At 46.7% G+C, this 23,692-nt stretch overlaps 1 long non-coding RNA gene across 1 annotated transcript in view; it reads right to left on the bottom strand.

The window, feature by feature from the left end:
- The window catches only part of LOC309370040, a 250,041-nt gene extending 245,949 nt beyond the window's left edge, over positions 1-4,092 (bottom strand). Inside the window, exon 1 of the long non-coding RNA XR_014168381.1 lies at positions 3,735-4,092. This is a non-coding gene — a long non-coding RNA (uncharacterized lncRNA). The remainder of the gene's footprint in view (positions 1-3,734) is intronic.
- Between the last annotated feature and the right edge of the window lie 19,600 nt (positions 4,093-23,692).

The raw sequence follows: 23,692 nt of genomic DNA, 5'->3' as shown, positions 1-23,692 counted from the left end.
CAAGGAGCTTCTCCAGAACTGCTGAGCTCCTCGCTGTGGAATCCCTCCATCAGATTCTGAGGAACGGCAGAGTTCCCTGGAAGACAGAAGATTGTTTTTATTACAGGCATAGATTTATAAATAAGAAAGGATTGCTGGATTATATTCCTAGGAAAAAACAGAAGGGTTTGTTATGGGGCACGGAGAGAGGCAGGCCAGAAAGCCCCATTCTCACCCCCTTTGACATTTCTGTGTCACATGTTGCAATCTTTGCGTGTGGCTGGGACTGAGCCTGCGTGTCCGATGGACTTCATTATTCCCATATGTGGAAAATGTTCAGCTGTGGCGTGTCTTTTGCCAGACACTTAAAGTCCATTTATCTCCTTGCCCTAGATTTCTGCCTGTCACTCCTTGAGGCGCTGCTTTGGGACGACACTGCCTCCTTGGGTTCTAGATCTTGCAAAAACCCATCTCCCCAAATGTTTTTGCCTCCAACCCTGCAAGTTCTCTTTTGCCCCATGCTTCTTTGACTTGTCTGTCTCAAAATAAACAGACAGTATGGGCTGTGAATGTGGGATGCAGGTGGCGCTGTGGGTTAAACCACAGAGCCTAGGGCTTGCCGATCAGAAGGTCGGCAGTTCGAATCCCCGCAACAGGGTGAGCTCCCATTGCTCGGTCCCTGCTCCTGCTAACCTAGCAGTTTGAAAGCACCTCAAAGTGGAAGTAGATAAATAGGTACTGCTCCAGTGGGAAGGTAAACGGCATTTCTGTGCACTGCTCTGGTTCGCCAGAAGCGGCTTAGTCATGATGGCCACATGACCTGGAAGCTGTACGCCGGCTCCCTCGGCCAGTAAAGCGAGATGAGCACCACAACCCCAGAGTCGGTCACGACTGGACCTAATGGTCAGGGGTCCATTTACCTTTACTTATGGGCTGTGAATACAATGCATCCATGAAACAGCACAAAAAGGCTTAGTTAACTTAGGGACAACGATACACAGGAACCGATGGTTGAGTGATACGTCAGAAAAAGGCCACAGAAATGGAAGAGTCAAGCAGGAGTCTGAAATGAAGCAATGCTTGAAAGTGAAAGTTCTGCCACCCACTTAAATCCCAGCTTAAATACATTCTGTCTTGTAGAACTTAAGAACTTAAGAAGATCAGGAGAACCTTCAGAGAGGGGACCCAATTAACCCAGCATCCTGGACATATTGGAGGTTTCTACACAAAGTTTGGATGGCCACCTGTCAAGGATTCTTGAACTGTGATTCTTGCATCGCTGGGGGCTGGACTAGATGCGCCTCAGGGTCCCTTCCAACTCTACAGTTCCACGATTCTGTGATTCTGTCCCGTTCTCTCAGGAGTCTACCAGATGCCGCAATGAAAATCCCACAGGCGTGTGGGAAGAGGAACTGATGGACTACGCGGAATTGGCGAAACTGACACACAGACTATGTGGCAAGGACAACTGTGATTTTAAAGAAGAATGGGAACCTTTTACAAAGTATTTAAAGAAACAACAAAATGAACTGGACTTCTTGGCGGGTTTTGAATGAACGTTCACAAACTCTTTATTGGTAATATACAGAGAGATAAATCAAGGATCTTTACAATTTTATAATATGCAGAGAATAACATGCGCTGAGAAACCAGAGAGAGGAGCTGAGGGAAGTCTGGAGGGGGTGGGAGGGTGGTTTTTTCTTTCTTTTGGGAGGAGGGAGGGAAAGAAAGAAAGGGGGGAGTTGATGTATTCTTGATAAACTGTTATGTTGAAATTCCTAATAAAAATAAGAGAGAGAGAGAGAGAGAGAGAGAGAGAGAGAGAGAGAGAGAGAGAGAGAGAGAGAGAGGGAATATCCCACAGGTGGGACTTTTGTTTAACAGCCCTCTCCCCTCCTGCAGGTTCCCACAACTGGGATTCAGAGGCACACTGCCTCCCAGAGCCTCATCCTCCATGAATTTGTCTAATCCTCTTTCTTTCAAGGCCATCCGAGTTGGCCAGCTTCGGCCTCCTTGGGTGCCCATGAGTTGACGGTGCCCCAAGCCTCTTTGTGTTACAAACCTCATGCCACAGTACATGTGTTCCTCTTTTAAGATGGCATCATCAGAAGGCTCTGGTTTTGCTCTCTTTCGTGTTTTAATTAAAGATTTCACCACGTCTCCACCCTTGCTCCAGAGAGCCACAAAACGTCGTAAAAACAGAGTCTTCCCCAATGTGAACAGCATGTAATCTCTCTTCCAGCTTTTCCAGCCTTGTGCCCTCTAAGGGACGTGGGTGGCGCTGTGGGTTAAACCACAGAGCTTAGGACTTGCCGATCAGAAGGTCAGCAGTTCGAATCCCCGCGATGGGGTGAGCTCCCATTGCTCTATCCCAGTTCCTGCCCACCTAGCAGTTCGAAAGCACGTCAAAGTGCAAGTAGATAAATAGGTACCACTCCGGCGGGAAGGTAAATGGTGTTTCTGTGCACTGCTCTGGTTCGCCAGAAGCGGCTTAGTCATGCTGGCCATGTGACCCAGAAGCTGTACACCGGCTCCCTCGGCCAGTAAAGCGAGATGAGCGCCACAACCCCAGAGTCGGCCACGACCGGACCTAATGGTCAGGGGTCCCTTTACCTCTACCTTAAGGGTTTTCAGGGGATACAAACAGCTGCCAGAAACTGCCAAGTTAAATATGCAAGCAAAAATGCATCCCACTCAGCAAGCTATGGAGAACGGTGAATCCCTTTGACTTCCCTTACAAAAATCCCCGGGACCTTTTTGTCCGCAATTTAGCAGGCTTAATTCACCCTGGAGTGGCTCCTTTCACTCACTCTGACTGAAAAAGGGGAAATGTCACAGCCATTTTTAGATTTCCCAACATAGTAAATGGGGAACAAAGTGCTTTCATATGTACAGGGCTTTCATATTTAGGGTGGGGAAGGGCGCAGGAACACGCTGGAATTTCTTTAGAAAAACCACACAGATGCTGGGCAAATCTTTGGGCTTCCACGCACCCCTGGCACAAGATTGTTTTTCTTCCTTTTGTATAATCATGAGACTCAAAGACAATGGAAACTCCAGCTTGCTTTCTTCTATTTCTGAAAACCTTGACAAAGGAAAAACTTGAATCGCGCCATGTTCTGGGGCGGCAGTCAGGATACAACATGATGTCCACCTTGCTTCCTTTTTTTAATTAAATGTTTTAATTATACTTTTCAATTTTATACATTTCACTAATTTCACAGTCATTTTTACATTTCAAAGCTTGACTTCCTTCTCCCTCTTTCTACGGTTCCTTAAATTTATTTTTAATATCTTCTGCGTATCCAAATTAACTTAATTTTCTCATTCATCCATCTTCTTTAAGTATATACTCTTATGAAACTGCAGGTTATTACAATAATCCTGCCAATGTTCTTATCTGTTTACAATTCATCTGTAAATATTCAATAAACCATTTTCACTCTTTTATTAAAAGTTGGTTATCTTGATTTCTTATTCTTCCGGTAAGTTTCGCCATTTCTGCATATTCCACAAGTTTTTGTATCCATTCTTCCTTTGCCGAGATTTCTGCTTCTTTCCATTTGGGGGCGAGTAACAATCTTGCCGCTGTAGTCGCATACATAAATAAATTTCTAAACAATTTAGGTAGTTCTATCCCTATAATTCCCAAAAGGAAAGCTTTTTGCGTGTGTGTTTTTACAAACGTTATTTTAAATATCCTTTTCGTTTCATTATATATCATTTCCCAGTAAGCTTTAACCTTACTACAAGACCAACACATATGATGAAAAGAACCTTCTTTCTCTTTACATTTCCAACACTTGTTTGATTTAGATTTCTACATTTTTGCCAATTTACTTGAGAGCAGGAGGCTAGACTAGGAGGCACTTCTTAAGCTTATGTTAAGATTCATGAACTTGGCAAATATGATGGGCAAATCCTTGACAGCCCTGTGGGAAAACTCGGGGGCAGAACAGGAAAGGTATTATGTCGACTGAAATACAAAAAACGCCCCCATAGAACCCTTGTTATGTACGCAACCATGGCGGCTAGGATTTTGATAGCAAAAAAATGGAAAGGCGACTTAATCCCGACAAAAACCGTCCGGCAAGCGAAGATGATGGAATATCTAGAACTCGCAAAAATGACAGGGAGAATAAAAGGAAACTTAAACCAAAAAGTCAACGAAGACTGGATAATATTGAAAGAATACCTTAGAAAGTACTATGGTAATGCAAATCTCCTGAGAGATTTAGATTGAATCTTGAAGTATCAGGAAACTAGAAAAGTAAAATTTCTTTTGATAAGTAACAAAATAATAATAATAAACCAGTGTGTATAGATTAATAGGGTGTAAAAAGTGCAATGAGGTGAATCAGAAATTAATGATATTCTGAATTTATTGTTATTCACATTTTATACTGTATTTTATTACATCAATTAAGTGTTTTAAATTTGTTGTTAGCCGCCCTGAGCCCGGTTTTCTGCACCGGGATGGGAGGGGTATAAGGAAAAAAATATTATTTAGTATTATTCTATGTTGTTAGCTAGTGTATTCATGTGTTGTTGTTGTCCTGTTTATGTTATATGTAAATTGTTTTGTAATAAAGAATTGTAATAATAATAATAATAATAATAATAATAATAATAATAATAATAATAGTAACAGAAACAGTGGTGGACTTTCCTTTGCTGGAGGTTTCTCAGCAGAGGTCGGATGTCCATCTGCGAGGGATGCTTTAGCTTCAATTCTTGCATTGCAGGGGGTTGGTCTAGATGGCCCTTGGGGATCCCAACTCCTCAGATCTATGATTCTGCGATTGCCCTGCCAGATCCTCTTGCCTGGCTCCCACCTGTCATTTCTCGCCCAGGGTCCCAGAGGTTGTGCTTGGATGGAGGCGTGGAATATTTAGCGAGGCCTTTGCAGGAGACCAAAACACACCCCGCTGTTCCTCCAGTGGCTGCCTGCTGAAGCCGACTCATCCCACAGCTGTCTTGGCACGGGCGGGAGCAAAGCGCTCTCCAGCCAGAGATTTCGTGGCTCCGTTCGAGGCTCGGCCGAGTCAGATTGTCTTCCACAAACATGGTGTTATGTACTGAGTTGAATAAGATCCAAAATGCGGCAGTCTGATTGGTCCTAGAACAATAGGATTCAGAATGCAGCAGTCTGATTGGTTCTAGAACAATAGGATTCAGAATGCAGCAGTCTGATTGGTCCTAGAACAATGCATCAGTATGATTGGTCTGCAGGAGCCACCCAATCCAGCTCCAGATGGAAGTGAATCCACAACCTGATTGGCCTACAGGAGAATCCCGGAATTAGCCAATCACGTGCAGCCCATTGTGTAAATAATGTATATAAAGCAGATACTTTGGGGGAGCTTCCATTCCTCCTCACCACCATGAGCTGAATAAAGAGCATGAAATCCACTCTCGACTCCGAGTATATTTCACATGGTTTTAACAATGAGTCCACAAGTGACTGTGGAGGCCAGTTCTGGATCCACATGTCCTTCCACAGTGGGGACATTGGTCTTTTACGACCGCTGGGTGGTGACCCCACTGAGCGCAGTGATCCAGTCAGGGGGAAAGGGAGGCAGACTATGTTTAGGGCACCTTTTTGAGCCCCTCTCCCTTTTTGGGGTGAGCAGAGTGGATCCTAAAAAGGGCTGCTCAGTCATGGATACAGCTGCCGAGCTGCTCAACTGCTTCTTTCCTTGAGTCAGAATGACTAAATCTGTATCCACCGCCCATGTGCTGGTTCATGACTAGGGGTTCCAGATTTCATGATCCTGCCCCCGTTACCATTTGCCGATCGCCATGGGACTTTGGGGTTTGAGTTTGGGATAGGCTTTTGGAAGACGCCTGTGCTATGAATTTGTTTTATGTGTGTAGATCAGTCTTCGCAGTACGGCTCTGATCCGATGGCGTGAGTACTCACGACGACCGGTGGATTCTTATCCTCTGCAGCCTTTTTCCGCCTTGACAGCCGTTGTAACATACCGCTTGTTATCATCCACCTGTTTTGCCGTTGAGAACTTCTTGGATCATTCTTTGTCCAGCTCCTTCCCTTTGACCTTACCGCCTTGGGTGACCCTGCTGGGAGTACGAGATTCCCGACGGCTTCGCTCACAAGGGTCATAGGAACATGCAAGCCCACTCAACACGACAAGGTGATGATCCAGCAAGTGAGATGTCAATGGCAATTCCTGCTGAGAACTAAGAAAGAAATGAGAAGCATTGATTAGATCCATGTGGGCGGCAGGTTTGATCCTAAACCTATGGGGTCATTCAGTTCAGTTCCTTTTGTACTTGTTGTGTGGGGACTGTGGCTAGAGCTATAAGTCTTGGGTCCAGGGCTATCAGGAGCTTCTTATATTATCCTCCCCAGGCTCTGAATTTGGGGGGGAGGCCCTTTTCTTGGTCCTGCCACCCTCCCAGGCCCGCTTGATAAAGACGTGGGAGAGGGCCTTCTCGGTGGTGGCTTCTCCCAGACAACTTTGGAACTCCTTTGCTAGTTAGACTGGCTCCCTCCTTGATGTCCTTCTTCCGGCAGGTAAAGACTTTCTTGTTCCAATAGGCTTCTGGAAACAGTTTCTTAAGGAAAGGGCTGGTGCTGTGGTGTTCTTTGAGGAGAAAGAGAGAAAGAGCGCTGCTGAAATTTGAAAGACCAAAGCCCACCTCTGTTCTGAATACCAGGAAACCAAAGTTTTATGCTAAATTGTAGATCACTTACTAAGAACGCATTTTACAGATGGCGGCATATGTATGGGAACACACTTTTTCTTTTTAAAGAACAAAATTGAACATTTTTTAAAATCGAAGTAAGGGCCTTTCCCTTGTTTGTTCTCAATCTTTTGGAATTTGGGGATATACTGTCTCTGATCGTGCAGGTTATCTAAAGCTTTCTTAAAGGTAAAGGTAAAGGGACCCCTGACTATTAGGTCCAGTTATTGCCGACTCTGGGTTTGCGGCGCTCATCTCGCTTTATTGGCCGAGGGAGCCGGCGTACAGCTTCCGGGTCATGTGGCCAGCATGACTGAGCCGCTTCTGGTGAACCAGAGCAGCACACGGAAATGCCGTTTACCTTCCCGCCAGAGCGGTACCTATTTATCTACTTGAACTTTGACGTGCTTTCGAACTGCTAGGTAGGCAGGAGCAGGGACTGAGCAACGGGAGCTCACCCCGTCGCGGGGATTCAAACCGCCGTCCTTCTGATCAGCAAGTCCTAGGCCCTGTGGTTTAACCCACAGTGTCACCTGCGTCTTTTGGAATTTGGGGATATACTGTCTCTGAACATGCAGGTTCTCTAAAGCTTTTTTAGCTAATACTAATAACATGTTTAGAGCTCTCTGCATTAGTTCTTTTAAAAGTCACCTAGCTAATGGCCAGCCTCATTCTTGTTGGACAGTTAATTTTATGCAACATTTATGTTGTTGTTTTTTAAAAGCAACGATTAGAGAAATGCCAAATGTCAGTGCAAGTGCACAATATAATAACCTCCTTAAATTCCTCTCCTAGCCAGGACTGCCAGCCTTGGCCAGCGTCCCATTTTGGTGCTTCAAGCAAAGGCTACTTTTCCAAGTGCGTTGACCAGGAACAACACACCCTGCTTTGCTGTTGTATAATGTTTTCGTCCTGCAGGATCCAGATGTTTCAATTCTGGCCGGCAAAACGAATCTGCCCGCCAAAGTTACGCTAACCAACCGGCCCCTCTCTCCTTCCCCGCCTCCAGCAAGTAGCTCCCTGGATGACAAAAGCTTTAATATGAAAACCGGGCAATAATCCCTGCTAAGAAATGTAAATCTTTAATACTTTCCAGGGTTGGCTGCCTAACCCAGCAAATGAGAGCCTAGTGTCAGTACGGGCGAAACGGTGTGTTTTGACAGACAGATGGAAGCCATTATCCCCCTGACGCCTGAGGCCAGTGTAGATGGGCTCTGATGGTTTTAAAGCTCAGCTTCACCTGACACTGTCCAAAGTCAGGAGATGAATTATGGAGGAGACCAAGGGACACTTGTTTGGTAAACCTTGGAGTGCAAAGGTTGGAGTTTTGGCTCTTCCAGACTGAGATGGGTAAGCCAGAATAAAAGCAGGCAGAGCCTGCAAAAGGCAGCCTTTGGTGCCCACCTAACAGAGGACGGAGCAGTTTTCGTGAAATCAGGATTTCAGTACGTCTGCTCTTGATGGGGTTATACTTCCTCTGAAGGAGAGGGTTCATAGTCTGGGGGTCCTCTGCTGTTGCCTGATGCTCACGTGGCCTCAGTGGCACAGAGGGCTTTCTATCAGCTTCAGCTGGTAGCCCAGCTGTGCCCCCATCTGGACAGGGAGAGCCTAATCTTCTGTTTGTGCTCTGGTAACCTCAAGGTTGGGACGTCGTTGGCACTGTGGGTTAAACCACAGAGCCTAGGGCTTGCTGATCAGAAGGTCGGCGGTTTGAGTCCCCATGACAGGATGAGCTCCCATTGCTTGGTCCCAGCTCCTGCCAACCGAGCAGTTCGAAAGCACGTCAAAGTGCAAGTAGATAAATAGGTACCGCTCCAGCAGGAAGGTAAACGGTGTTTCCGTGCACTGCTCTGGTTTGCCAGAAGCGGCTTAGTCATGCTGGTCACATGACCCGGAGGTTGTACGCTGGCTCACTCAGCCAATAGAGCGAGATGAGCGCCGCAACCCCAGAGTTGGCCAGGACTGGACCTAATGGTCAGGGGTCCCTTTACTTTTTAACCTCAAGGTTAGATTACTGCAACTATATGTGGGGCTGCCTCTGAAGACAGTTCAGAAACTTCAGTTTGGCTGAACGTGGGACAGAAAGGATCCCGGGGTGATCTGCTCCATTTTGAATCCATGCCCGATTAAATGTTCCTGTTCTGAATCTTATGGTGTTATTTTCCTTAGTAGGGGTCTTGCAAAAAGCTTTTCTGAACAAGGTCTTCTGTAAGGTAGGGTAGGGGGCAGTGAGTCGACGGAACCAAAAGGTCAGCGGCTGGAAAATATCTGGGAACCCCTGACCCAGCATAATTTCATATTTGTGGTTCCGCACCCCGGACCCCCGATAAACCTGGCAGCCCACCTCAGCTCCTGGGAAGAGTGATCCAAACAAAGGACGACACATGTCCTTTCCAGAGGCAAACAGTTGCCTGGTAACTCTGAGCAGTGGAAGCATGAGCATCGGCAGAGACAAGCGCACTTCACTGGAAGACGATTCATTTATTCCAGGGATCCTGAGTGGCTTTGGAAAAAAACAAAGGGAGAGTGAGCTGCTCAGTGGAGTGAGCTGCTTTCTGCACAGGAGGAGAAAAATTGACTCTGCAAAATGCCTGCCTCACCAGCCATTTGGCTCAGAGCAAAGGAGAGCTTCTACATAATACAATTAACACTCACTGCTGTAGCACATTGCGACTGGCGGGGGGGGGGATTACAGAGCAGGGTGCATTGGCGGAGTTTCCTGCTACACATGAACTCAGTGTTTCCCAAAGTGGGTGCTAGCGCCCCCTGGGGGTGGATGGGATTACCAAGGGGGCACGGAGAGGAAAGGGGGGTGGCAGGGGGGCACCGGAGGTGTAAATGACTTTCAAAAACCTGGAACCACTGGGTGAAGTTCATCAATTTTGTGGAATTCATTAAAGAGTTCTAATTGGATTTTGAATAAATGTTCAGCTGCTTCTTACTGTTTTGAACTTTATGGTGTTATTATCTTTCTTAGCAGGTCGAGAATGCTGAATGATTATTTTTATCGGGTGAGTCTATGGAACGAAGGGGGCAGTGGCTGAAAAAGGTTTGGGCACCAATGCATTAACTAACGAGTTAATGATCTTTGCTGCAGATGTGCAGGTTGCAAACCCATGGAAACCTCCTTGGGAGTAAGCACTATTGAACCCAGATTTGCTTCTGAGTAAATACATAGGATCATACTGTCAATTTTTGCTGCTCTCAGTTTCTATTTTCCCCTTAAATCTTAAGTTCGGTTTTCAATTTTTCAGCATCATTTTGAAAATTCGCAAGCATTTCAGTGCAAAATTCTCTGAATATGAGTGGGTTTTTTGCCAAGCAATATTCTCTATTATGATGCATTTTAAATGTTATTTTCACATACAGAGACATTGTCATGCACAGATTCCCATTCAATGTGCACATATTACTTGGCTGGAGAACTGCACTGCAAGTTTCAGAGACGTGCAAATTTCAGAGGTTAGCTGGTTTGTGCATTGATTTGAGACATGCAAGCGGAGTAGATTTGCATTTAAACTCAGTTGAACTGAATTTCTCCCCTGACCCTAGCCACATCAGTGGGATTATCTATCTATCATCTATCTATTTATCAATCAATCTATCATCTATCTATCTATCATCTATCTATCTATCTATCTATCTATCTATCTATCTATCTATCATCTATCTATCTATCTATCTATCTATCTATCATCTATCATCTATCTATCTATCTATATCTATCATCTATCTATCTATCTATATCTATCTATATCTATCTATCTATCTATCTATCTATCTATCTATCTATCATCTATCTATCTATTAGATTTATTCGTACCCTGCCTTTCTCCCTGATGGGACTTAAGACGGCTCACAGCTAAAAATAAGAACAGCTAAACACATTTATTTGGCAAGGGCCACAGCTGCGTGGAAGAGCATTTGATTTGCCTGCAGAAAGTCCCCACTGGTATCTGCAGGTGGAGCTGGGAATGTCCCCTGCTTGTGAAACCATGGAGAGCCACTCTGTTGACAAAACGAAACTGGCTCAGAATAAGAGGCACCTTCATGGCTCCTTGCCAGGACGGCTCTGTTCTGTCTCCACAGTCAGAGGCAGCCATGCTTCTGAAACCCACTTGCTGATAACAGCAGGCGAGGAGAGTTGCTCTTGTGCTTGGGTCCCGCTTGTGGGTTACCCATAAGGGGCATTTTGTTGGCCACCTTAAGAAGAGGAAGCATCAACATCGGATGCGAATCGGAATGTAATTTGTTAAAAATTCTGAAACTTAATGAAAATTAATTGGCAAAAAGAGAGAAGAGGATGCAGGACGAATTGTTGTTGTTGCATCTGGCTGGGTTCCACCATGAACACATTGTTGTTGTTTAGTCGTGCCTGACTCTTTGTGACCCCCTGGACCAGAGCACGCCAGGCACTCCTGTCTTCCACTGCCTCCCACACTTTGGTCAAACTCATGCTAGTCGCTTTGAGAACAGTGTCCCACCATCTCGTCCTCTGTCGTCCCCTTCTCCTTGCGCCCTCCATCCTTCCCAACATCAGGGTCTTTTCCAGGGAGTCTTCTCGTGAGGTGGCCAAAGTCTTGGAGCCTCAGCTTCAGGATCTGTCCTTCCAGTGAGCACTCAGGGCTGATTTCCTTCCGAATGGAGAGGTTTGATCTTCTTGCAGTCCATGGGACTCTCAAGAGTCTCCTCCAGCACCAGAATTCAAAAGCATCAATTCTTCAGCGATCAGCCTTCTTTATGGTCCAGCTGAACCATATAACCATGAACACATATAAAAACATAAAAACATCAAATATTAAAAACTTCCCAATACAGGGCTGCCTTCAGATGTCTTCTGAAAGTTATATAGTTATTTATTTCCTTGACATCTGATGGGAGGGTGTTCCACAGGGATGGCCATAAATTCTAATGTTCATATTATCCCACGGATGCCTAAGAAAGCACAACACAAAGGAATACAGAGAAATACAGAAACACAGCTTACATAACTCTGTATGCAATTATATAGAACTTCTCAAAGGCAGAATGTAAAAACAAGACATTTCTATTCCTCTAAGGGTCCGTTTCTTTAGATATAGCCTTTACATAATGTATGCAATGCCAAAACCATGTTCAAGTGCAATATGGGATGTCTCAGAACCAAAGTTCTGTCCAAAAGAGAAAAGAATCTGTACAAGTAGACTTATTGCTAAAGGATAATCCACAGATTATTCACATCCCTGGCAGTGTTGTAGCATTTCTCTCAATCCAGGGCCGGATTTAGGTTTGATGAGTCCCTAAGCTACAGAAGGTAATGGGGCCCTTTATATGTCCAGCTGTCCTTTGTCAACAACAAATTGTCAATGTTTTTGTGTTGAATATATGCTATATGGTAATTTATGGACCTCATAGGTATCCCAAGCCATTTGCACACACAAAATGTAGGCACCCTATATATAGAAATGAGCAAACCAGTGATATTTGAGGGAGCAGGCTAGCAGGTGGGGCCCATTATTTACATCGTAGGAACACAAAACACTGTTGCTGTATTAGGTTTTATTTTATTTTTATCTTATATTTTGGAAATGTGCATCCATATTTTTTCACTTTAATTTTTTTGGGGGGGCCCTCAAGAGAGTGGGGCCCTCAGCTATGGGTTGTTTAGTTTATACGTAAATCTGGCACTGTCTCAATCACTCAAACCGCAGCGACAGTGCCCCATCTGTGTGAAAATCCCAAGCAGGACTCCGATGGCAAGATCACTGCATGCAAATCTCTGTTTTGAAGGTCTTCCTCCAGTCGGCGTGCAAGGGAATGATAAGACAGAAAAACCCATGCTCAAGTCGTGAGCAAAAGACCTGCACAAGTAGACTGGAAAATGCACTCTGCTCATTCTTTGAGGGCTGAGGAAGTAAAGGGGGAAAATTGTTGAAGGAATAGAGGAGTAGACACGACTGGGAACAACAGTAGGCTGCTTTGCTGGAGGAAGCCCCTGCAGTGAACTTTAGGACTTCTGCAATGCTGGAACCTCCCCCCTGTGGAAATGTTCAGGGTGGCAGGAGAGGTTATTTTGTTTATTAATATCCTTCCTAACTTGCGCTAGCAAGTTCCTTAACTTAGCAGAGTTTACATTCCCCTTTTTACATGCACAGCAGATAGCTGGTTCAGTGGTGTAGCGTGGGTTGTCAGCACCCGGGGCAAGGCAAGTAATTTGCGCCCCCTAACCCCTAACCTGCCACCGCTGCCAGCTTCTTCTTGCTGCTGCCTGGTCTGGTCTGGTGTGGTTCTCTCCCGCGCTCAGCGCTGCGCTGGGCAGCCGCTGCACTGTCCCTCCCCCAGATAGTCCCTCACTCTCTCTCCGCACTGCACGCCTGGCACCCACCCCCTCCACAGTGGGCGGCAACCCGGCGGCTCGGATCGGATTCACACAGCCAGCACTGCAGTGAGAGAGAGTGAGTGAGCCAGGTAGGGGCAGAGAGCTGCGAGTGCGAGCGCACCCCCCCCCAGATGTTGCACCCGGTGCGGCCGGCCCCCCTGCACCCCCACGCTACGCCACTGAGCTGGTTGCAGGCTCGTGTGAGCCTCTCACTACTATACAATTCAGTCTGTCTCAGATTGAATTGTACGTTCCTGGTAAGTTCCCTTGAATCCCCCTTAAAAGAATAAAGACGCCAGAATCTTATTCAAAGTCAATAAAAGCACACTCACACCAGTTCACAGCTGGATTCTTGAAGGCAGATTAGTTACAAATATATACATGTGGATCTACCCCACATGCGGGAATAATCCCAGTGCTTCTGCTGGCTGAGAGCTAAAAGCTGGTCAAACAAAGATGGAAGTAAAAAAAGGGGGGAGGTTGCTGCGTGACTCGTCCTTTTGTTACCTGGACAGGTAAGGTCACGCCCATCTTCTATCACATGCAAAAGGAAGGATGCTCCAGGCAGAAGGAAAGTAATGCTATTCCACAGAATAGGGGCAGCCTTAGTACCAATGCCTTGAACTTGGTCCGGGGTCACATTGCCAGCCCGGCCAAATCCTGCTAGCAAGGTGTCATATGCTGGGGGTAGCTCCCCCCCACAACCTGCCGCTGCGTTATGCATAAGCTGCATCCCTCCAGAACGACCCCGAGGGCAGCCCCACACAGAGTGCATTGCGGTAGCCCAACCTTGAAGTTAGGAACATAAGAATAGGCAGCTGGATCAGGCCAATGGCCCACCTATTTATTTTATTTATTATTTGTTATCTATACCCCACCCATCTGGCTGGGTTTCCCCAGCCACTCCTGGCAGCTCCCAACTGAATATTAAAAACACAATACAGCATTAAACATTAAAAACTTCCCTAAACAGGGCTGCCTTCAGATGTCTTCTAAAAGTCAGATACAGTGGTACCTCAGGCTACAGACTCTTCAGGTTACAGACTCCGCTAACCCAGAAATAGTGCTTCAGGTTAAGAACTTTGCTTCAGGATGAGAACAGAAATCATGCTCCGGCAGTGCGGCAGCAGTGGGAGGCCCCATTAGCTAAAGTGGTGCTTCAAGTTAAGAACATTTTCAGGTTAAAAACGGACCTCTGAAACGAATTAAGTTCTTAAGCCGAGGTACCACTGTTGTTGTTTATTTTCTTGACATCTGGTGGGAGGGTGTTCCACAGGGCGGGTGCCACTACTGAGAAGGCCCTCTGCCTGGTTCCCTGTAACATGGCTTCTCGCAGCGAGGGAACCACCAGAAGGCCCTCAGAGCTGGACCTCAGTGTCCGGGCTGAACGATGGGGATGGAGACGCTCCTTCAGGTATAGTGGGCCTAATCCAGCATCTCACAGTGGGGCCTGTGGGAAATTGGCAAGCGGGATGCCAAAACGAAAGCAGCTATCCCCTGCGGTGGTTTCCAGTACATTGCACAGCTGTGTTCAAGCTATTCCAGCCCCAGTCCTAAATGTCTGCATGGCTGTAGCCCGGCGCAGTTATGCATGCCGAAGGCCAGTTCCAATTAGCAGGCCGGGGAGAAGAAAAAGGGAAATCAAAACAGTTCAGTTTGTGCCCCATGTGACAGACAGCAGTGCCTTCTGACACCATGCGACACTCTTGTCAAGTGCCTAGTCCCTGTGGAGCCAAGGAGGGAGCAGCCCTCCCTCTCTCAGATTTGCCAAGGTATGCGGGGAGAAGGCTGCCCTCCTTATATACACATGAACAGAGAAAGCTTTGCTGTTCTGCTGCTTTAGCAAGCTATAAAACCTTACGAGCTTGGATTTGTTTAGCGGGGCGGCCTGGAACGTGCCTTTCGCTCTGCGTGGCGCTCGGGGAATCGGTAGCACCGCGGAGCTGCTGGCCTGCGCTCAAGCCATCTTGGAGGCTGCAAACATTTATTTTTTTGAAAATAACGCTGTACACAGAACGGAGCACCCCTCCCTCCCGAAAAACAAGGTCAGCGTGACCCAGACTCCAGGCAAAAATCCACCGTGTCTTCCTGCTCAAACGAGCTGTGGAAACAAACTTGCCCTGCGCGGCCAAACCGCTCCGAAAGAAAGCAAACAAGGCCTCCATAGAGACAAGCCTGAAAGCTTCTCTTTCGACCCAAGAGGAGCACAATTCTGCTTGAGGGCTGCTGCTGCTGCAGCGATTGGAGAGAAGCAGCCCTGGACCAGAGGGTGAGCCTGGGGCAGGCTGGAGCCTCTTGGCCGGGGAGGAGGGACGTCTTGTCCGAGGCCAGTTCATTTCATTTCTTTAATTAGACCATCGCCGAGGGTCAGCCTGGAGCCTAAAATCCTGTGCTTGCAGCCCTGCTTTCGAAATGCATGGCCCAAAGCGCGTGAATCCACTTACTTGGAGCCCCACGGGGGCTAGAAAGGTCTGGCTGGATTTTGAAGAATAACACCCTAACATAAGGACAACGCTGGATCAGGCCAATGGCCCATCTGGTCCAGAATCCCGTTCTCGCAGTTGCCCATGGGAAACCTACAAGTAGGATTTGGGCACAAGAGCTCTCTGCCTTGCTCCTTGCCCATTTCAGAATGACAGCTTTCTCACGAGCCAGTTTAAATGTTTCCAAACTTTCTGGGTCGTCACTAAAGATCAGGCAGTCACTGGGAGCGGCATACCATATGGTTAGGTTATTGCAATTATTTATTAAAGTTGTCAGTCGGTTTATCTTGCCCAGGGCAATCCAATGTGACTTAAAACCAAACAAATAGACAATAAACCCCACCTAGATACGTTGAAACCAAGAGGAAAGAGAAATACATTTTTTTTAAAAAAAAAAAACCCATCCCATCCACTTCTAAAAGGCCACAGGTGGTTAAAAGCCAAAGGACTGGTTATGGAGGTACATTTATGCCTGGCACCTAAACTTATACTCCCTCCAACATTTCTCGGATGAAAATAGGGACGTTCTATTCTACATCAGTATAACTGCTTGTGCATTTCCTCCTGCTCAAGTTATAAGAGGAAACACATAAAACGGCAGTATTTTAAGCACAGAAATCTCTGGATTTATGCATTTTATTTCAGAAAGCCTGGGGTGGGGGGGCAACCCTCAAAAGCAATAAATACAACTAGCAATGATACTGATATAGAATAGAACGTCCGTATCTTCATCTGAGGAATGTTGAAGGGTATGAACTTATCCCAGAGGTCATCACAGAATTGTAGAGTTGGATGGTATTTTTTGGCCAACGTGGGGCTCAAACTCATGAACCTGAGATTAAGAGTCTCGTGCTCTACTGACTGAGCCAGCCCAGCTGAACCTCCCTAGGGAGAGCATTCCACCAATGGGGAGCCGCTGCAGAAAACGCCCATTCTCGATGCCACCATCTGAACCTCCTTTAGAAATGGTTGTCCACTATAGGGACAGGATGATGGTCTAGATGGGCCATTGGTCAATCCAGCAGGCTCTTCTGATCTTCTCCGCTTCCTATGTTCCTAGGAGGTGCAACCCCACCCACCGTTTCATGGGGACAGGTCGGGTGACTTGCCATCCAGCAGGTACCACCTCTTGAGGCCCTCTGTACCCCCAACATTTGACTTCTGGAGGCCCTGGCGACTGGGGCAAAACCCGAAGCCCGCCCTGCGTGTGCGTGCTGAGGCCGCGTGCTTGCATGAAGCTCCCGAAAGTCAATGGCCAAAAATAGAGACGCTTCCTGGTAAACAGGGGCAACTGGAAGGTCGGTGGGCACCTCGTATTTCTCTGTTTTATGGTGTTGATCTGGCTACCCAGGCTGGAGACAGGCTCCTGGCCTGCTTGGCCCGTTTTTCTGACGCTTGGCAAGCGAGGACCTTTGCTTTCCGAAAAACACCAGGCCTTGGGTTTTCCACCATCTCTCTCCCCTCCTCCTGCTCCTCCTCGTTGGCATCTTCTGGTGGTCCTCTGAGCAGACCTTACCTCGAGCAACCTCTTGCAAAGAGTTATGAATTTTTGAAAAGGGCCCTATTACATCTCGCCAGAGCTCTTTAGCTCTCTCTCTCTCTTTTTAAAAAAGATCAGATCCGCCCGAGAACTGCGCCGACTGAGGCTGTGTGCTGCATGCTACCACTGCAGTGCTTGGGGAGACGGGAAAGTAGGTCACGGTGTCACTTAAGGCTGCCGTGTACTAATGCCGACCCGGCAAGTGGAGCGAAAGCGTGCCAGGGTTGGAGATGATAGATGGCCGTCTCGGTGGTATAAACAGGCAACGGGGGGAGGAGGCGTCAGAGGGAGCCGGGCTCTCTGGCCAAAGGCACCGCGGTCAGTTTGCAACTGGCCCAGCAAAACTTTTTCGTCGGGGCTGTGCTAGCCACGTTCCTCCGACTGCTCTCCTCGCCTTCCTCATCCTTCTCTGATATTTTTCCCTCCTCTGAGTGGTTGCACAAGCACTGCGTTTGTGGCGCCCTCTGCTGGCACGGATCCGAGGCTGAAATAAAGGTTGCGAGAATGAGAGTTCCCGGCGTGAAAGTGCAAAACCCAAAGAATTGGGGTGTATGTTTGTGTTCTCCTCCAGGAAAGGCAGCTGTGGTTTTGAAGGAAGCCTAGGTGCATTTCTGGAGAAATAAAAGACAAGGCAGATAAAAGAAAGCGCTTCTACATGTAGCTGTAGATAGCCACTTCCTTCGTGAATGAGTTGGTCTCGTCCTCTTTTAAAACCATCCGAGTCGGTGGCCATTGCTGCCTCCTGTGGCAGGGAGTTCCACATGTTAACTATTCTTGTGAGCCACTTTGAGTGGCAGAAGCAGGAAGCCTGCCTAGAAATTCTCAAAATACTGCAGGAGCAGAGACTTCTGAGGTTGCTGTGTTTTGCATCGGATGGCTTGTCCAGTTTTTCTCTGTGGTTTTGAAAGATCTCCCACCACTGAAACTTTGGTTGCTTCACTGATGCTAAACAATGTTCAAAATAGCTTCAGGAATGGGGAGGAGGTGGCAGTGCGGGGTCCAGAGCACCCCTGGAGAAGCAGGGCAAGGAGGCAGGGATATGGGCACAACTGCCCTGGCACCACGTCAAATGATGATGTCAGGTGGATTTTCTCCTCCTCCTCCCCCTCTTCCTCCATCTTGCAGAAGAACAGGTTGTTCCCTTCAATTTTGGGCTTGATTTATTAATGCAAACCGTGTGGTTGCCAGTACATGGTGCTCACCTATAGGACTGCAGACGCCGGATGCTTCCCTCGTCCATTAAGCCTGAGCTTTGAAAAACAAATTGTCAAAATGCGCAGAGAAGCTCACTTAGCATCTGAAAGCCTTGAGGAATCAAGTCACCCTGCGTGTCCTGCAAGTGGTAGTCACCCAGCTAATATTATTATTATTATTATTTTGAGGTGTAGACCACCAGAACTCTACACAGTATATTCTAAATGTGGCTGCACCGTAGATTTGCATAAGAATATTGGCAGCTTCGATTCCTTTCCTAATGATCACTTGCATGGAATGTTCCTTTTTCACGACTGAAACACGCTAATGAACTCCCTCCGTGTTTCTTCCCCATATGTTTATTATTATGACCTTTGGTGAAATGCATGAATTCTCTCCATCTCTGAGTCCCACCAGTGGACATTTCAGGACAGCGGCTGATTCAGAAACGCAGGACGTCTGTGAGGCTCAGTGGCAAGAAATGATCGAGGGGAGCGGAAGATGGAAAGACGAAAAAAGAGATTGGCATTGAGACAGGCGGCAGAGAGCGTCTCCACCCCCATCGTTCTGCCCGGACACTGAGGTCCAGCTCCGAGGGCCTTCTGGCGGTTCCCTCACTGTGAGAAGCCAAGTTATAGGGAACCAGGCAGAGGGCCTTCTCAGTGGTGGCACCCGCCCTGTGGAACGCCCTCCCACCAAATGTCAAAGAGAAAAACAACTACCTGACATTTAGAAGACATCTGAAGGCAGCCCTGTTCAGGAAAGCTTTTAATGTTTAAAAGATTATTGTATTTTAATATTCTGTTGTAAGCCGCCCAGAGTGGCTGGGGAAACCCAGCCAGATGGGCGGGGTATAAATAAATTATTATTATTATTATTATTATTATTATTATTATTATTATTAATCACAAGGCATTCTGTCCCTTGGGAGCTATCCCTGCCAAAGGAAGCCAGCCCCACAAATAAGGGCCAATTGCCCTTTTTGATGGCAGAACCGCCCCACTTCAGTGCTGCCATTAACCTATGGCTTGCAAGAACCCCAGCTGTTTGGCAGCCAGGCTGCAAGCATGAATGGACTCAGATTTTCCGAGCACTGTGTTGCTGTTCCCAAACTCTGAATGAAGTGCCTGCCCTCCGGTGAGATCACTAAATCAGGTGGCTGCACCAAGAGACTAATTTATGACATCGTCCCTGAGGCGGTGGCAGCCCGGAACACACACAGAGTAATAAGGTCTCCCGAGAAAGAGGCTGACATCCTCTCTCCGCCCCCTCGCTCCTTCCTGTGGAAGTGCCGGGCCTCAGGTGGCTTGGGAGCAGCGGTGGCGTCACAAATGCACACGCCTTCGGGGCGCAGAGGGGCAGCCCCTCCTCTTCCTGCCCTGCTCCCAGTCTGTGGCTGCTCAGGGAGGAAATGGAAAAAGGTCTGCCCACAGAACCTGCAAAGGAGGGCACTCAAGTGTCATTGTAATCAGTATAATAAGTGATGATTCTTGCAATGTAGCAAAAGGATGCTACTCCTTTGTTCTGAACTATCATCTATCTATCATCTATCTATCTATCTATCTATCTATCTATCTATCTATCTATCTATCTATCATCTATCATCTATCTATGGGACGCAGGTGGTGCTGTGGGTTAAACCACAGAGCCTAGGACTTGCTGATCAGAAGGTCATCAGTTCGAATCCCACGACGGGGTGAGCTCCTGTTGCTCGGTCCCAGCTCCTGCCAACCTAGCAGTTTGAAAGCACGTCAAGGTGCACGTAGATAAATAGGTACCACTCCGGCGGGAAGGTAAACGGCGTTTCCATGCGCTGCTCTGGTTCGCCAGAAGCGGCCTAGTCATGCTGGCCACATGACCCGGAAGCTGTACGCCGGCTCCCTCGGCCAATAAAGAGAGGTGAGCTCCACAACTCCAGAGTCGTCTGCGATTAAACCTAACGGTCAGGGGTCCCTTTACCTTTATCTATCATCTATCTATCTATCTATCTATCTATCTATCTATCTATCTATCTATCATCTATCTATCTATCTATCTATCTATCTATCTATCTATCTATCTATCATCTATCTATCTATCCATCTATCTATCTATCATCTATCATCCATCTATCATCTATCTATCATCTATCTATCTATATCTATCTATCTATCTATCTATCTATCTATCTATCTATCTATCTATCTATCATCTATCATCTATCTATTTATCATCTATCATCCATCTATCTATCATCTATCTATCATCTATCTATCTATCATCTATCTATCATCTATCATCTATATCTATCTATCTATCTATCTATCTATCTATCTATCTATCTATCATCTATCTATCTATCTATCTATCTATCTATCTATCTAATCTATCATCTATATCTATCATCATCTATCATCGATCTATATCTATCTATCTATCATCTATCTATCTATCTATATCTATCTATCTATCTATCTATCTATCTATCTATCTATCTATCATCTATCATCATCTATCTATCATCATCTATCATCATCTATCTATCTATCTATCTATCTATCTATCTATCTATCTATCATCTATCTAATCTATCTATCTATCATCTATCTCTTTCCTCTATCTACCTATCATCTCTCTAACCTATCTATTATTGTTTGTCTATTGCATTTATATTCCAACTCTTTCTCCAAGGAGTCTAAGGTGACCTGAATTGCTCTTCCTCATTTAATCCACACAAGAGCCCTGTGAGGCAGGTTAGGCCAAGAGTGATTGACCACTCCCCAAAGTTAGCCAGTGATCTTAATGCCTTGAGTGAGGATTCGAACCCTTGTCTCTCATATCATAGTCCGGCACGCTAAGCACTACACCACACTGATGAGGGTTAGGGTTTGAATGTGTCCATTCTGACTCCCCCCACCCTAATCTTAAAGTCCACATCATATTTCTGCATTATATCTTCAAATTTTTAAGAAAGAAAAAATCCTCATGGAAGGTTATCAGGATTTTTTGTGTGCATTTAACCTAATTGATTCATGGTTGCAAACATTTCCCCTGTGCATTTTAAATGTGATTTTGACTAATATATGCATATGTAGGCAACACTTTCCCCTAATGGATACACTTCCAGTATATGTTTTGGGGTTGGAAAACTGCTTTGCAAAATTCAGCCAAGTGCAAATTTCAAAATATGTGTAGAGCTCACCTTAAAACACCAAGGCAGCCATCCTGCGCCTAATAAACAGGCGTGAAGGCAGCATAAAGTTGCACCAGATCAAAAACCTGCATGAAGGCAACTGCTGAAGCTCTTCTTGTCTGGCAGAGAATCACCCCCAAAGTGAATTAATTGCTCCCCAATCTCTTCTTGCAACCGGGAAATTCATATGATATTCTCTCCACCTGAATTTCACCTGCAATTAAGGATCCTATATTATTTTCCATGCCATGTGAATTTTAGTTTTTTAAAAACTCAGTCAAGCCCCTTCCTTGCACAACCCATCCCCAGCACTGCAGAACGCCTAAAGGGGGACATTAATTCTGGCGCAATCACCTCCGTGTCTGTGGCGTCAAGAAGGGCAGTTTGGCATGACCAAAAGGATGGTGGCAGCAGCCACGAAATTAAAAGACACCTGCTTCTTGGGAGAAAAGCATTGACAAACCTAGACAGCATCTTAAACAGCAGAGACATCACCTTGCCGACAAAGGTCCGTATAGTAAAAGCTATGGTTTTCCCAGTAGTGATGTATGGAAGTGAAAGCTGGACCATAAAGAAGGCTGATCGCCAAAGAATTGATGCTTTTGAATTCTGGTGCTGGAGGAGACTCTTGAGAGTCCCATGGACTGCAAGAAGATCTAACCTCTCCATTTGGAAGGAAATCAGCCCTGAGTGCTCACTGGAAGGACAGATTCTGAAGCTGAGGCTCCAAGACTTTGGCCACCTCCTGAGAAGTGAAGACTCCCTGGAAAAGACCCTGATGCTGGGAAAGATGGAGGGTGCAAGGAGAAGGGGACGACAGAGGACGAGATGGTGGGACAGTGTTCTCGAAGCTACCAGCATGAGTTTGACCAAGCTGCGGGAGGCAGTGGAAGACAGAAGTGCATGATGTGCTCTGATCCATGGGGTCACAAAGAGTCGGACACCACTAAACGACTAAACAACAACAACAAAAGGATGCTGGGAGTTGAAAAAGCAGTCCCCTGTGATCGGCGGGGATCTTGCAGGTTTTTCCTCCTGCTGTCAGTCTTCATCCCAGGCCTATCCATCTTCCCATCAAAGAGGCCGCCAGAGTGGATTCTCCAGAACGGCTGTGTTTCACTGAGTGTCTCTTGGAATAACCGCTGAAATCTCTTAGCAGGAGCTAAAATAACCTCTCATCCAATATAGATGAGGTGCCAGAGTTCAAATTGCTGGGAAGCGCAGATGGTGGCAAAGCATTTCAGGGAAGTTGCTCTGTGGGTTTCTGAGACTCTCACAAAAGCCTTCCTCAACATGGCACCCTCCAGACGTTTTGGATACAATTCCCATTAGCCCCACCAGTTCTGTAGCTGGGGATTGCGTGGCGAGTTCCCACCCCCACCCCCAGTGGAAATAAAGACACATGACACAAATATTAAGGTTAATGGGCTAAATGAGGCCACAACTTTATTGGTTACAGGTGATGAGCGGTATTGGCTTAGGCATTGGTCCTAACTGACTATATCTGGCTTCAGCCCATCCGCTTGAAGTCCGGGAAGGGTTAACCACCAGTAGGGGGAGTCCTGCTGATGCACATCAACTAGGAGCTCCCCCGGGGTCACCGCTAGGGGGCGTGCCTTAGGCCCTCACCTCCCTAGGCTTCGGAATCCTTTATCGGACTACCCTTCAATATGCGGGGCAGGTGATGGGGTTACCCCCTCTTCCATCTACAGAACAATACCTAACTGCCAATACCAAGAAAGTTGTGATGATTTGCTACCAGGTAGGCTAAAACCAAGTGTCTGGTGCCAATTTGCCAAGTGGGAAATTCCTACTAGGCCCCTCAATGGCGACCAACCAAGGTCCATAGCAAGGTAATGGAATGAAAACCCTATAGGGCAGGAGGGTGGCAAACAGGAACAGCTGATAGGCGGCAAAAGAGGGAGATCCCCAGCTGCGCCTGCCTTAAGTAGGGCAGGCCACGCCTCCAGAGCCAGCCGATTGGCTGGCCAGGGGGTGATGCGGCCAGGGGGTCATGACGCCCGCAATCCCACCTCCTCTGCAGGGCGGAAGTGGCTTTGATAGATGGCCACTGAGATCTCATGTGAAAAATAGGGGTTCCCCATTTTTTTTCCAGGATGCCTGGAAGGAATCGTAACAGCACCTTTGATTTAGCTCAGCAGCTAAGTGGCAATCAATAAGCAGCAGTATAAGGTGTCAACAATAGTGCATCTTGCACTCCTTTAAAATAGAAATAAAAAAAAATTGTTACATTTCGG

Source organism: Podarcis melisellensis (genome assembly GCF_964234715.1).
Source record: "Podarcis melisellensis genome assembly, chromosome: 5".
Taxonomy (NCBI): domain Eukaryota; kingdom Metazoa; phylum Chordata; class Lepidosauria; order Squamata; family Lacertidae; genus Podarcis; species Podarcis melisellensis.
This window is presented reverse-complemented; position numbering and strand designations above follow the sequence as displayed.